We start from the raw sequence: 14,996 nt of genomic DNA on the forward strand, positions 1-14,996 counted from the left end.
AGTTTGTTGCTTTTTTTTCTCTCAGTACTTTTAACTATTTCAACTCTCTTTTTGCTTGTATTTCAGCTCTCTTCTTGCTTCTTACTTTTGATTCTCCAAAGATATTTTCCCTCCTCTGCTTTCTTTCATTTTTCTCTTATTTGAAAACAACATGTCTATGTGTAGGGTTTTTTGTTTGTGGGGTGTTCTGGATCTGTGATTTGGCATCTGATATTAATTTGTGGAAATAGTCATTATTGCTTCAAATATTTTTTTCTATTCCTTTCCCTCTTTTCCTTCTTATATTCCCATTATGTGTAGGTTATACATTTTGCAGTTCTCTATTCTTGGATATTCTATCCTTTTTCGTTCACTGTACTTTCAATTTTGGAGTTTTTATTGAAATATTCTCGATAAGAGATTCTTTCCTTAGACATGTTTAGTTTGCTAAAAGAACCCATCAAATACTTTCTTCATTTTCTTAGAGTGTTTTTGATCTCTAGCATTTCTTTTGGCTCCTATTTTGAATTTCTATCTCTCTGCTTACATTGCCCATCTCTTCTTGTATGCTGCTTACTTTATCCACTAGAACCATAGAGTATTAATCATAGTTGTTTTAAAAATCTCAGTCTGATTATTCCAACACCACTGCCATATACAAGATTTGTTCTGATGCTTACTTCAGAAGAAACCCCAAACCTCAGTGAGACAGGAAGCCTAGAGTGGGCTGGGGTTGAGTATTTCATTTCCCCCAAATTAATTAGGCTCTGTTAAAGCCCCAGCTGATTACACTCTGGTTAACTCATTTCTCTGAGACAAGTCTTGTTAAGAGCAGCAAGCTCTGACTTCAAAATGGTTCCCATTTCCTCTCTCCCTGCTGGAAGCTCAAGAGGGATTTTTCTTCAGTATTTTCTTTGAGGACTTGGTAGGACTCCTGGAGGTAAAATGCACAAAAGTGTGCCCCACTCCCAATGGCTGGGTCCTCTGGAGTTTTTAACTCTCAAACTGAGCCTCCAGTAATTAGTCAGTGATAACTTTAGCCTTTCCTGCTCTAGCCTTGGCGCCTGTGGACGTTTCAGCTCTTGGGGTTCTGTCCCTGTAAGTTGTGATTGTCTATATCTGCTTGTTGGTGTTTACAATGTGAGTGGCAGTTGTTTACCCTGTGACCTCACTTCTTTTATAGATCTAAGCAGAGTTGTTGATTGGTTGTTTAGCATGTTACTTTTTGGTAAGTGGTGACTTCCAAGCTTCTGGGAAACTGGATTGAAAACTAGAGTATTTAGGCCTATTAAAATTTCTCTTAGCAATGTCTTAGAGTTTTCAGGGGCTTCGTCTTACACATATTTTGTTAAATTTATCCCAAGGTATTTCATATTTCTTAATGGATACTTGAAAAAAAATTTGTCTTGTAATAATTCATTGCTACTGTATGTAAATACAATAATTTTTTACATGATGAATTTGTATCTTACAACATTATTTGTGACAAAAATCCAGAAATAGCAAAATTAAAAACCACCAAATCAAATAGTATTTAGTAAGTGTTTATTATGCATATCATGGTTCTAGAAATGGGAGTATAAATTGACACATAGCTCAAAGGCATGAAGTTATAGGATGGCTTATAGAGAGAAAATGAGGAAGTTGTTTTCCCTTTATAATGATTGGTTATTACAATGTGGGATTCCATACAAGGGACCAGTTAAAATGATTGTCTTATACCATTTTTAGGAAGATGGCTTAAGTTTCTTTGTGACTATCAGAGGCATTTACAAGAAACAACCCTAAATTAATTTTACCCACATTCATGAAATAAGCAAGATTTAGTTTTCCTTACATGGCTTAAATGGTTTTGTCTGCTCAGCGCATTCTCAAGTTTGATATCCATTTTATTTTTAATTTTAACACCAGTAAGTAGCTTTTTGTACATTCCTTAAGATTTTCTCTATGTTGATGATCGTGTTTCTATGTTGATGATGAAACAGGGAAAAATTTTGTTTTCTTTTTTCCAGTTCATATTTATTTAATGCCTTTCTTATTGAAATAATTAGCACCTCTAAAACAATGTTGAATAGAATTTATAAGAGCAAATATTTTTGCCTTGATCCTGATTCTTGGGAGAGATAACTTTGGCATTGGCTGTGGGTTTTTGGAGATGCCCTTTATACCTTCTTTTTATAGTTGGATAAGAGTTTTCAATCATGAATAGTTGTTCACTTTTACCAAATGCTTTTTATTCATCCTATTTTAAACCTGGTAATATATTAAATTACACTAATAGATTTTATTTTTTTTTTAATTTTATTTTATTTAACTTTACAATATTGTATTGGTTTTGCCATATATCGAAATGAATCTGCCCGTATACATGTGTTCCCCATCCTGAACCCTCCTCCCTCCTCCCTCTCCATACCATCCCTCTGGGTCGTCCCAGTGCACCAGCCCCAAGCATCCAGTATTGTGCATCGAACCTGGACTGGCGACTCGTTTCATATATGATATTATACATATTTCAATGCCATTCTCCCAAATCATCCCACCCTCTCCCTCTCCCACAGAGTCCAAAAGACTGTTCTATACATCAGTGTCTCTTTTGCTGTCTTGTATACAGGGTTATTGTTACCGTAAAATGCTAAAGCAATCTGTTTTCTTGGGATAAATCCCACTTAGTCATGATATATTATTCATTTTATATATTTCAGATTTCAGACTTGATTTGCTAAAATTTTAAAAGAATTCCTACATCTGTTTTCATGAAGAATATTTATATTTTTCAATAATGTCTTTTAATGAATTGGAAAATGTACCTCCCTACCTCCCTTCTATTTTCTGGAAGAGTTTGTACGTATTTGTTTGTTTTCCTTAAGTGTTAGGTAAAATTCAACCAAGAAGGTATATGGGCCTGTTGCTTTTGTTGTGGAAAGCTTATTCAGATTTTCATACATCCAGGTGTTTCAGGTTACCTATTTATTCTTGAGTGAACTTTGATAGTGTCTTTCAAACTATGTGTCCATTTTATCTAAGTTGAATTTTTTAAGATAAAGTTAACCTTAAATTTCCTTCATAATCCTTTTAATGTTGATAAAGTACTTAGTGATGACCTGTCTTTTATTTTTAATATTGTTAATCTGAATGTCATCTCTTTTTCCTGATAAATCTAGATATAATTATTCAATTTATTGATCTTTTCAAAGATCAGCTTCATTGATATGTCTCTAATTTTGTTTTATATATAATTTACTTCTATTCTTAATTATTCCTTAAATTCATTACTTTGGGTTAAATTCCTTTTTTTCCCCTACTGTTTAGTGCAATGACTTGCATCTTTGGTTTGATATAAAATTTGATCTAAACCTTTTTTCTTTTCTAATACTTAAGCATGTTATACTATAAATTTCTCTCTGAGCACTGTTTACACTGAATTTCTCAAATACTGATTTGTTGCATTCAGTGTTATCCACTACAAAATATTTTCTAATGTCCATTGTAATTTCTTCCTTGAAGATTACTTGGAAGATATTTAACTTGAAAATACTTGGGACTTCTAGATGTCTTATTTTTGCTGATTTTTAAATTTAAACTTTGGTCAAAGAAAAATATTTCCATCTTTTAAGCTGTATTGAGACCAGTTTTATGGCTGAGTATATGCTCCATCTTGGTTATTTTTCCATGTGCTTTGAGAAGACTATGTATTCTGAAATTGTAGCATTATAGTTTTCTTTAAATGTCATGTAGGTTAAGATAATTGACAGTGTTGTTCAGATCTACATTATTATAGATGGTTTTGCTGGTTATTCTGTTTTCTGGGAAATGTGTGTTAAAGTCCCCAGCCGAGATTGTAGATTTGTCTTTTTTATTTTTTCTTCCAGTTTTTGCTTCATATATTTTGAAACCCTTTTATTGAGTCAAGTATATTTATAATTATTTTATCTTCTTGATACACTGACTTTTATAATGGTGAAATATCCTTCTCTATCTCTAAAACTACCACTTGTCTTTATTTCTTATTATATCAATATTCTGTTGTTTTTGTTGTTTACAAATAAGCATTTTGACAGCTCTCACTTTCAGTATCTGTGTTTTCTTTTTAAGATTTTATATGCAGAAGACAGTTCATTTATATCCAGGTGGCAGTCTTTAACTACTGATTCAAGTCTTTTATAGTTAATGTAATTATTGATACAATTGCACTTAGATCTGCTTTTTACTATTTAAAATTTTTCTTATTGAAGTTTTGTTTCTTTCAATTTTTTGCCTTTTAAAATCAATCAAATTAATTTCAAAATGCTATTTCATACCTCTGTTATTTATATCTGCATTTTTTAGTGGTTGCTAAAATGTTAAAAATATAGCTTATATACCTAGTCAGTCTGCTTAGAAATAATTTTAAATTACTTCTTATAAAATACAGGAATCTTATAACAGTATGTATTTCCATTTTCTCCCCCTTCTTAAGACTTGTCATGCATGTGTCTATTTAGTCCATAAAGCAACAAATAACATGTAGTACTTTTTCACCTTATATACTCATATAGCTTACAAAAAGTAAAGAGAAAATAATAGTTTTGTATTTACCCATACTTTTACTATTTGTAATAGTCTTCATTCTTCCCTGTATATCTGAGTTGTCATCCAGTGTCATTTAGTTTCAGATTGAAGAACTCCCCTTAGCATTTCCTAAACTACATGTGTGTTTCCATACTGTAGTGGTTATCATGTTCACCTAACATGTGAAAGGTCCCCAGTTCCCAACAGGGCAGAAACAGTGGGGATCTCCTGTTTTCCCCAGCTGAAACACCTTCTTGGGAACCAGAGATCAAATTGCCAGCATCCAATGGATCATAGAATAAGCAAGAGAATTCCAGAAAAACATCTACTTCTGCTTCATTGACCATGCTAAAGCTTTTGACTGTGTGGATCACAATAAACTGTGGAAAATTCTGAAAGAGATGGGAATACCAGACCACCTTACCTGCCTCCTCTGAAACCTGTGTGCAGGTCAAGAAGCAACAGTTAGAACTGGACAGGGAACAATGGAGTGGTTCCAAACTGGGAAAGAGGAGTACGTCAAAGCTATATATTGTCCCCCTGCTTATTTTACTACTATGCAGAACACATCTACTTCAAAATGCTGGGTTGGATGAATCACAAGCTAGAATCAAGATTGCTGGGAAAAATATCAACAACCTCAGATATGCACATGATACCACTTTAATGACAGAAAGTGGAGAGGAACTAAAGAGTCTCTTGATGAAGGTGAAAGAGGAGAGTGAAAAAGTGCCAGGGTCCAGCCCCTGCTGATCCAGGGTATTCGAAGGAGAGACGGCATAGGCAACCTATTTATTTAAATATTTATCAAAGATATAAAGAGTAATAGAATGAGGATAGCTCAGTAGGAAAATTCAGTGGAGAAAAGAGGCTGAGTAGCTTGGTTTACGCGGGAGACCAATAAAACTTCAAGACAAGAAGTTTGCACCACTTACGTAGGCCGCAGGCGTCCTTCCGTTCTCCTGAAGGAGAGGAGACACTGAGGCCTCCCTGGTCGGATCTTAGAAGCCCAGGCATAATTAGCAAGCATGGCGGGTTCCACGCTCCAGATGGAGACTCAGCCAGAATTTGAGAGAGCGAGCGACATGGGGAGACCAAGTTTCGGTGAACAAGGCCCGCACTTTATTTTCCAAAGTAGTTTTTATACCTTAAGTTATGCAGAGAGGATAATGGGGGAAGGGGTGGAGTCATGCAAGGACAGCAGTTCCTGATCCTAATCGAAGCCAGGCTTTCAAACTTATCATATGCAAAAGTTCAGGTGATTTACATCATCTTCTGGCCAGGAGGCCTGTTAACATTTTAAGAAACTTATTTTTCTCTAAAGGTGATTATTCCGAAGTCAGGCACCAGCCTCCAAAAAAGCATTGGACAAAGCTGCATTCCTATAGGGCAAAGGTGAGGTGGGCTCAATCAAGAAAAGAATTAACTCAAGGGTCCAAGGTTACAAACATTGAGGCTACTACTTACATTTCTATACACCCATTATATCAATCAATACACTGCCAAGGACACAGTAGGTAAGGAGTATGGAGACTTAGCAGCAAACATTGGCCCAATAAGTGAAAAACCCTTCACCAATACAATTTCTAATCAATCTTTTAACTACTCAAAGGAATCTGTGTTTAGACAGTTTAGAACATCTCCTGCCTCTCACAGTTGGGAGGCTCTGAACAATCACATGTGGCCGGAAAAACCTATTCAGGCAGGCTAGAGGATATCCAAAGGAGTTTGTAGGTTGAAACACTGTCACACCCAGGAATTATTAACTGGAGCTGTAAGCTAACTCTTTTTTCAGAGAGAGGTAGTGGGGGACAGCCCCCCTGTGAAGTCAGAGGTGTTGGTGAGAGCACAAAGCAGAAAGTAGGCAGACTCTGGTTTGGGGGTAGATGCTTGAGAATTTCCAGGGGGGACTCCTGAGGCTCGATCCCGCCTTTGCGTATGCCGAGCCTCCTTCCTCATGACCTTTGCCATGGGCGGAGCTCCTGCTCCTGGCAGTGATAGAATTCTAGTTGAGCTATTCCAGATCCTGAAAGATGATGCTGTGGAAAGTGCTGCACTCTATGCAATATGCAATATGCACTCAATATGCAATATGCCAGCTCCCGGCAAAAAAGCTGGCTTATAACTCAACATTCAAAAGACTAATACAGTTATGTAAAATTTAAAAATAAAATAAAATTAAAAAAAAAAACAAAACAAACAAACAAAAAAAAGACTAAGGTCATGGCATCCAGTCCCATCACTTCATGGCAAATAGATGGGGGGACAATGGAAACAATGACAGATTTTATTTTCTTGAGCTCCAAAATCACTGTGGATGATAATTGCAGCCATGAAATTAAAAGCCACTTGCTTTTTGGAAGAAAAGCTATGGCAAACCTAGACAGTGAATAAAAAAGCAGAGGCATCACTTTGCCAACAAAGGTCCATATTGTCAAAGCTATGATTTTTCCAGCAGTCATGTACAGATGTGCGAGTTGGACCATAGAGAAGACTGAGTGCCAAAGAATTGATGTTTTCAAACTGTGGTGCTGGAGAAGACTCTTGAGAGTCCCTTGGACATCAAGGAGATCAAACCAGTCAATCCAAAAGGGAATCAACCTTGAATATTCATTGGAAGGACTAATGCTGACGCTTCAATACTTTGACCACCTGATGCAGAGAGCTGACTCATTCACAAAGACCCTGAAGCTGGGAAAGATTGTTGGCAGGAAGAGAAGGGGGTGACAGAGAATGAGTTGGTTGGATGGAATCACTGACTCAATGGACTTGGTTTGAGCAAACTCCAGGAGATAGTGAAGGACAGGAAGACTGGCACGCTGCACTCCATGGGCTCACAAAGAGTCAGACAGTTCTTAGCCACTGAACATCAACAGCAATACTACATATCTATTCCTGACAGCTTCTCTAATTTTTAATCTTAAAAATGTTCTTAATTTGCTTTCATTTTTGAAGTATAGCTTTGCTGTAAATAACTTTTTATCCTTTAGTGCTTTGAACATGCTATCCCAGCGTCTTCTGATTTTCATAGTTTCTCATGAGACGTTTGTGGTATGCCCACTTTCTCCATACCTCCTGAAGTGTTTTGCTCTGACTTTTTTTCCAGACTGTCTCTTTATCTTTTGCTCCTAGCAGTTTGTCTCTGTGTCTAGGTATATATTTCTTTTTATTTATCTTGATTGATATTTGTTGACCTTTCTGAATCTATAAATTAATATTTTCTACAAAATTTGTAAATTTCTAATTTTCTTTTTCAAATTTTTTTCTGCCTCTTTGTCTCTCTCCTTTATTTCTGGAATTCCAAATATGCACGTTAGACTATTTCAGAGGTCTTGTTCTTTTTCCTCTGTTCTTTGGCTTAGGAATTTTTATTGATCTATTTTACGTTCACTGGTTCTTTTTGTAAGTCATGTAAATGTCTCCTATTGAACTTATCTAGCTAATTTTATGGATTCCTTTTTAAGATGCTTTGCCATCTTTGAGCTTTGTACTCTGACACTTAAAGCTTTCTGTGGCCAAATTATGCATAATTGGGAAATGTGCTTAGCTGGGAAAAGCATTAGAATGGATTCTGTATAGTTTTACCTTTCAAGAGGTTAATTTTCTTTGATCTCTTTCTGTATTTTTCACCATACTGTCAGCCAGGTATTTGGACAGCTTTTGCTTTTAATTTTGATCTATTTCTTTGATTCTCTTAGAGTCTGGATTTTCCCTTTACATTTTCAGCTGCTTTGCCTGCACTGAACTCCGGTATCTGGCACTCTTACTCTGTGCGCCTATAGTTTTTCCCTGCGCCATGTTCTGTAGCTGTTGGGGTAGATGATACTTTTGGGTCAATAAGCCATAAAGTAAAACTCATTTTCCTTTAAGTTAAAATTTTTAAAAGGCTCAACTCTCTTTCTTCTCTGTTTGCTTTTGAATTCTGTATGGTATATTTAAATGTTCTCTATCCAGTTTTAAAATATATGTAGAGTGTTTTCTGACCATATCACTCCATAACCACTTACCTTCTACAGCATTGTCATAAATGATGGTGTTCTATGGTGCTATTTCTCTGTAAATTCAGGAATGTCTTTTTTCCATCTTCAAAATATTCAGTATTTCTGTTTTGGCATCTTTAATTGTTTTCCAGAAATTTTTTATTTATTATTATTTTCCCTGCCATTTCATAAACTTTGTAATGCAGTAGAGATAGATATAAATACAATGTATTCATCCAGTCTTCTCAAAATTGATTACTTAAATATCATGTGTCCTTTTAAATTTCATATTTATAACTCAGTTAATTCTATGCAATCAGTAAAATTTAAATTATAATTCTTTCCAAAAAGAGGTTAGAGTAAAAATCTAGAAATTGAAATAAAAGATTATTTGAATTTAGTTACTCAGAATAGAGTTTAGAGTTCAAATTAATTGCCAATTTCCCCACTTTGTTTTCTCAGGTTCATATAGTCTAATATCTTTAATCGTCTTGTTTTTTCTATTTTTTATCAAATATATTTCTAAGCAGCATGTTATTCTTACTTTTATACTTGGTTGCATTTTCAAGCCTCACTTACTCATCTACATATAAAGTTCTTGTGGGCAGGGCCTTTAATTTGCTTGTCCTGAGAACTAACTGCAAGGCCTTGGGGATAATGACTAAAAAGTCCATGTTTATCTTTCTGCACTTTATTCTTAATTACAACAGATGAAAAGAGGCCAATTCACTTAAGATTTCTAAACCTGTGTACTTCATTTGATGTAAATTTTATAAAGAGACTGTTTAAAAAGGTATAGATATTTTCTTTCTTCTCCACCTGCTGGTTAGATATATAATGTGTGCATGCATGCTACGTTTCTTCAGTTATGTCTGACTCTTTGTGACCTTCTGGACTATAGCCCACCAGGCTCCTCTGTCCATGGGATTCTCCAGGCAAGAATACTGGAGTGGGTTGCCATGCCCTTCTACAGGGATTGAACCTGTGTCTCTTATGTCTCCTGCATTGACAGGTGGGTTCTTTACCACCAATATTCATATTTTATCATTGTTGTTTTTGAAGAAATGTAAGCACTATTGCTTGAAATATTTCCTGGCTTAAACATGTTTTCTTATAAAATCTTTTCAAATTTAAGATACAGATGTCTTGCTCTTTTTAATCTCGATTTGTTAGAATTTTAAGGTATTTTTCAAAAAAAAAGATATTTTTCAAATAAGAGTTAATAAAATATAGTAATGTAAGATTTTAAAATAAGTATTTGTTTACTGTATGCAGCTGTAGTGTGCCTATTGTTTTAAAGTCCAATAGCTCAAATAAGAATTTATTGCCACTAATATCTATTAAAAATGACACAATGAGGAGCCTTCAAAAATTTGAGATTAGTTAGTTGCATATAACTTTGTCTGTGATTTATAACCATTACAGAAATAGATAAAAGAGATATATAAGCAATTACTACCCTGTACAGTTTATTATTTATGGAAACACTAAAGAATATGCCTATATACTTATAATCAAGTACTGATTGAATGCTTTGTAAATCATAATGTATTATCTGAAGGTATTCTAAATAATAAGTATTTGAAAGAATTATATAGAAACAATATACCTCATCTTTGTTCAGTAAATGATTTGATATATTTTATTCTTTCACATCATTGACTATCATTGTTTTAGGCAGAGATGTGGGGCTATATTAATAATTCAAAAAAAAAAACCTTTGAGATTATTTTTTTTAATTGTTCTAAACTTGTGATTTTTAAATTTTTATAAATGTGTTGTAACTTTAACTTAAAAAGGTTTTTATTTATTTAGTCTTTTTTGGCTGTGCTGGGTCTTTGTTGCTGTCCACAGGCTTTCTCTAGTCGTAACAAGTGGGGGCTCCGCTCTAGTTTCAGTGTGCAGGCTTCTCGTTTCAGTGGCTTCTGTGTTGTGGGGCACAGACTCTAGTACACTGCTGTGGCCCGTGTTGTGCACAGGCCACAGTAGTAGCAGTGTGTGGGCTCATTATTGTGGCTGTCGGGCTCTAGAATGGGGTCTCAGTAGTTAAGGAACATGGGCTTAGTTGCTGTGCGGCATGTGGGATCTTCCCGGACCAGGGATGAGACCAGTGTCTCCTGAATTGCAAGGTGGACTCTTAACCATTAGACCACCAGGGAAGCCCTGAACTTGTGATTTGATTTGACAATTCAAGTTAATAATGAGTGGCTTATAGTGGAGAAATTCAGTATTGTTTTTGCCATTTCACATCTTTCATATTTACATAATTTGTAAGTATTACATTCACAAAATTGCAATAATAATAAAAAGAAATAAACATTTAATTTTGTCCTTCTCTTCAGATAATGTGGAAATTATTATTGCCAGTCATAAAATATTTCTAACTCTCTTCTTTCTCCATGCATGGAAAGATAATGTCCCTTTAATAATAGGAATACCAATAACTCGCTCTAGGCTAGCAATATGTGTCATTTCCTTGTGAAAATCTCAAGAACCTGTGCATGGTTTGCCATGTTACTTATTCCCTGTGGCAGAAATCTAAAATGTGTCTGTCAAACTTAAATCTCTGTCATTCTGGGTCCTTGAGAGTCTGTGATGAACAGAGCTATTGCTGAACCTCCTTGAACGTGAAATAGACTTTTATGTGATAAGCCATATACATTTTGTTTGTTACTGCAGTGTATTCTAGCCTTTTCTGACAGATACAAAAATTACCCAAGGGAGATACTGTCATAAGTCTGAAATATATGACATTGGTATAGCTTTCCCTTGAGAAAACTATTTTTAGATGCTGGAGGGATGGCAGTCTGTGTTTTGTGGTGGCAAAAGATTTAGTAAAGTTGTTTATGAAAATGTGAAAACAAGAAAATGTACCTAATGAACTTGTAGTTCTAGGGAAAGTTGTTAAAAAACAAAACTTTAGTAGTTTGTGTTTTTGATTATGATTGCATTTATTTATTTCGTTTCGCTCCTCCTTCTCCATCTTTTCTTCTCTTTCTCCTTTTCAAAATGTCACCTTTAAACTATAAAATACTTGAAGTTCTCCAAATAATGTAAGAGAGGTCTATAAGTCCACAACCTTGATGAAATAGATGTCAACATTTTGCTATAACTGCCACAGATTTCTATGTTTTAAAGCCATAAAATATTCCAGATAGTTAAGATCCCTCCTTCATTCATTTCTTTCTCTCCTCTCAGATATAACATCACTGGCATGATGTTGGTGTAAATCGTTGCCACCAAGTTTTATATTTTTACTACATATACATGTATTCCCAAACAGTGTATACAATTTGCTTTGGCTATTTTGAAAGTTATATACATGAGACTATTTAGTTTTAGTAGTGTTAAAATGCAGTTCTATTGTTTTAATTATGGAGGCTTTATAACTTGTTCAGGTGTAGATAAGGTTTTACAAGGGCTTACCTGGTGGCTCAGCTGGTAAAGAATCCGCCTGCAATGCGGGAGACCTGGGTTCGATCCCTGGGTTGGGAAGATCCCCTGGAGGAGGGTATAGCAACCCACTCCAGTATTCTTGCCTGGAGAATGCCCATGGACAGAGGAGGCTGGCAGGCTATAGTCCATGGAGTCGCAAAGAGTTGGACATGACTGAGCAACTAAGGTTTTTCAGATATTGTTCATTTGATACAATTCCTTTTCTAAAGTTCCTCTTGATCTGAAGACTTGTGAACTAAAGAGATAAGGTTATCTGCCATCCATACATCTCACGTACAGTGGTATAAGATGACTGTAATAGACACTCCTGTTCAAAAAAATATGGCCAGTATTACGCACATAGAAATCTTGGTCCATTGTGAAAGTTATGTAAGCACATTTTTCCATTCCTTGATTAGGGCCCAGTCCTGCTTCCTCTGAGCTTTCTTCTGTAGCTGTTGGCTTAACCTTCTAAGTTGCTTTTCTTTTCACATAATAAATGGCCAGTGACCATAACTTGAATATCCATCTTAGCTTGCTTTATGCAGAAAAAAGTTTGTAAGTTCATAATCTTTGCTTTTTTTTTTTTTTTTTTACTGTTTCTGTTCATTTTAATTGAATTTGGTGGTGTTTATTCTAGGACAATCCTTGTAAATTTTGTGATTCTTATTGGGTATTCATTTTACTTTTCCCCCTAAGGATTAGCTTTGGGATATATTATTCATTCTGTTTTTGTTTTATAATTCATTAATTTATGCTTAAATTGTCATTAATCACTTTGCTTTTCTGGGGATTATTTGTAGTTCTTTTTACTTTTTAACATAACTGTTTTAGGCAATGTATTTTCCTCAGCTCAGTGGTTTAGCTGTATTCCGTATATTGTTTGTCCATATATATTTAGCAGTTTAGGCATGAATTTCCTCTTTGCATCATGATTTGTATAAACTTTTAACTTTCTTCCTGAAATTTCCAGGACTTCTTCCTGAAGATCCAGAAGTGGGACTTCTGGTTTTATATTTGTCAATTGTCAACTCCCCAGAAGTCTACCAGAAAACCTAATGATAAAGCAAAGTGAAATTTATATGACCTACTGCAATAAAGAAGAACACGACATTGTGATAACCTTTGTACTGAATAAAGAAGGGGAAAATCAGTGGAAGATTTGTATAGGGCTTTTAATTCTGGTTTTAAGTGGTTTAAGGTAGGAAATTTGTTGGAGTTGGGCAAACTTCACAACATAATGGTTTAATATTGGGGATACAATGTGGTGAGAGTCATGAAGAGAGTCTTGATAAATTATTGTTTGATGGATAAGCTGTTTGCTTGCATAAATATTCTGCTAAAATGATACAAAAGATATTTGCCTAGATCAGCTAACTATTTGCCAGGATAACTTGATTTGTAGGAATTTCCTTAAGTTAACCATAGAGTTGTTTTTTGGTTTATATCTTTATTTCCCTGGTCAACAATTTTTCAGAACAGATAGTAGAGTCATGTCATGTGAATAGTGTTCTCAGACTTGATAATTAAGACTTATAGAAATAAGTGGTCTCAGGTTTTATTGTTGACATCTAATTTTGTACACATTGTTTTCAGAAAATATCACCTATGTTATATCCATATTATTGGCATGTAACCTACCATTGTCTTTTTTTCCCCTTTTGTACCTGACATTTCTTAGAATTCCTATTATTCTCTTACATCATGTTTTATTATATTTAGATAATTCTATAATCTTATCTCTAAAGTGTATCTCCTGATTTTGTTTATTTGCTCATTTGTTGACAGTCATTTAGTAAGTGATTACTAGGGTCATTTTACTACCAGCTGAAGTATGAACTTGCATCTCCAGTTAGACATTTCTGTTCTAATTGGATTTTTCTCCTAAATTAATTTTTTTGAGTTAATGATACTACCACACCACCTAGGTCTTGACTGGTGGCTCAGTTGGTAAAGAATCTGCCTGCCATGCAGGAGACCACATGCAATACAGGAGGCCCAGGTTGGATCCTGGGGTTGGGAAGATCCCCTGGAGAAGGAAATGGCAACCCATTCCAGTATTCCTGCCTGGATAATCCTATGGACACAGGAGCCTGGTGGGTTACAGTCCATGGGGTCACAAGAGTCAGACATGGCTTTAGAGAGTAAACCATCACCACATCAGTTCAGTTCAGTTCAGTCGCTCAGTTGTGTCCCACTCTTTGCAACCCCATGGACTGCACCATGCCAGGCTTCCCTGTCCATCACCAACTCCTGGAGTCCCCCCAAATAAAGTCTGTCCCTGTTTCCATTGTTTCCTCATCTTTGCCATGAAGTGATGGGACAGGTGCCATGATCTTAGTTTTCTGAATGTTGAGTTTTAAGCCAACCTTTTCACTCTCCTCTTTCACTTTCATCAAGAGGCTCTTTAGTTCTTCTTTACTTTCTGCCATAAGGGGTGGTGTCATCTGCATATCTGAGATTGTTGATATTTCTCCTGGCAATCTTGATTCCAACTTGTGCCTTATCCAGTCCAGCATTTCTCATGATGTACTTTGCACAAAAGTTAAATAAGCATAGTGACAATATACAGCCTTGACAGACACCTTTGCCCATTTGGAACCAGTTTGTTGTTCCATGTCCAGTTTTAACTGTTGCTTCTTGACCTGCATATAGATTTCTCAGGAAGCAGGTCAGGTGGTCTGGTAGTATTCCCATCTCTTTAAGAATTTTCCACAGTTTATTGTGATCCATGCAGTCAAAGGCTTTGGCATAGTCAATAAAACAGAAGTAGATGTTTTTCTGGAACTCTCTCACATTTTTGATGATCCAACAGATGTTGGCAATTTGATCCCTGGTTCCTCTGCCTTTTCTAAATCCAGCTTGAACATCTGGAAGTTCATCGTTCATGTATTGTTGAAGCCTGGCTTGGAGAATTTTGAGCATTACTTTTACTAGCGTGTGAGATGAGTGCAATTGTGCGGTAGTTTGAATATTCGTTGGCATTGCCTTTCTTTGGGATTGGAATGAAAACTGATCTTTTCCAGTCCTGTGGCCACTGTTGAGTTTTCTAAA

At 35.5% G+C, this 14,996-nt stretch overlaps 1 long non-coding RNA gene across 1 annotated transcript; it reads left to right on the top strand.

Annotated features, from left to right (window-relative positions):
* Positions 1-773: 773 nt before the first annotated feature.
* Positions 774-13,935, top strand: LOC129658022 (uncharacterized). The gene is made up of 3 exons (XR_008717224.1): positions 774-1,077; positions 9,409-9,519; positions 12,916-13,935. It is a non-coding gene; the product is annotated as an uncharacterized LOC129658022 (long non-coding RNA).
* The last annotated feature ends 1,061 nt before the right edge of the window (positions 13,936-14,996 follow it).

Source organism: Bubalus kerabau, chromosome 7, assembly GCF_029407905.1.
Source record: "Bubalus kerabau isolate K-KA32 ecotype Philippines breed swamp buffalo chromosome 7, PCC_UOA_SB_1v2, whole genome shotgun sequence".
In the NCBI taxonomy this organism is placed as follows: Eukaryota; Metazoa; Chordata; class Mammalia; order Artiodactyla; family Bovidae; genus Bubalus; species Bubalus kerabau.